The following is a 1,613-nucleotide window of genomic DNA, read 5'->3' as shown; positions in this document are numbered from 1 at the left end:
GTGAGATGCTAGGTCAGTATTAGTATGCTGCTGAACCAGGCTTGCTGTGAATATGAGTTTCAAATCCATTGCACTGGCAATGCTGCTAATGTTCTGCTAATGGCTCTGCAGGGTAATCCAGTGCAAAGCAACACTGTGACCTTTTCAGTCCTGGGTGCCATGACAACGCAGTAAGTGAAATGCACCCAGCCCTTTTCCCCTTGCAATAACTCAAGTGCTTTCATCTAGCAGCTATTCAAAACTAGACTCAGGGCATGCAGCATGCTCTGTTTCTTTGTTTTTGTTTGTTGCTACATGACTGTAATAAATTATATTAACAGACAGACCATGTTCAGTTCAGCTCGACAACAGATACAAAAAAAGAAGAGTATGGAGATGAGCAATGCATTGGATCACAGTGGAAAACAAAAGATGAGAAGGGTTGTGTGCAAGAACGCTGCCTCTCCTCACATTGCTATGGGTGCAGTCAGGGCAGTATGGAGGCCCTTGCATTGGCGTTCTCAAGGTACTCGTTCATGCACGGCTTGTTTCTTTTGAAAATATCTTTTTGCAGTGCATTTATTTTGGAAATACTTCACGCTGAGTGTCTCTAATTACTATCATTGCTATTAATACACATACACTTACACATAACTACAGTACAATGTTATTATGCATAGTGACAATGGACTTAATGTGGAAATCTTTTTGCACAATATATGTAAGCAAACAATTGTATGAGAAAAGGGTTAGGGTTAGGGTTAGGGTTAGGGTTAGGGTTAGGGTTAGGGTTAGGGTTAGGGTTATATGAGATTTCCACAGGAAGTACATTGTAACTATGCATAATAACACTGTAGTTGTGTGTAAGCACACATGTATTTACCAGGTAACTCCTATGCAGATCCACAGTAGCGGTAATTAGAGACACTTCATGTGAAGTGGTACCTTTTGTTCTGTACTTTGCTCTATAAGAAAGTGGGTCGCTGATCATCAGCGTCCTGTATGCATGTCATGTGAAATGTAAGCTGTGCTAGATGAGATCACATTTGCATCTCTACAGGACATTATTGTGTTCTTCATTATCTCTGCTGCATTGTCGGTGGGTCTTGCTGACCTACTTTCTTTCACTAATCCAGTGTTGTTTGAGCCGTTTCCTGCTCCATTCATTTCCATATCTGATACGATCTCTAAAGCATCTTCCCTTTAGTGTTTTTAATGGTTTAGTGAAATCCAAAACAATACTTCTAACAACTAACCTACTTTATCCCTTATAAAAGCTCACAATGGCAATGCTGCAGTTTTCCCACGGTTATACTGTGCATTTACCATGTGTAACCAGACAGAGGCTGGGCGCGACCCAGCGACCCTGACACTGCAAGCAAGCATCTTAACCACAACTTTTATAAGGGATGAATCAGAGTCATTATCCAGCTCCTGATTCCTGATCCAGGCATGATGTATCAGAGTATTCCTGAATCAGTATCGTTATCCAGCTCCTGATTCCTGATCCAGGCATGATGTATCAGAGTATTCCTGAATCAGTATCGTTATCCAGCTCCTGATTCCTAATCCAGGCATGATGTATCAGAGTATTCCTGAATCAGTGTTGTTATCCAGCTCCTGATTCCTGATCC

This window comes from Polyodon spathula, chromosome 30, assembly GCF_017654505.1.
Source record: "Polyodon spathula isolate WHYD16114869_AA chromosome 30, ASM1765450v1, whole genome shotgun sequence".
In the NCBI taxonomy this organism is placed as follows: Eukaryota; Metazoa; Chordata; class Actinopteri; order Acipenseriformes; family Polyodontidae; genus Polyodon; species Polyodon spathula.
This window is presented reverse-complemented; position numbering follows the sequence as displayed.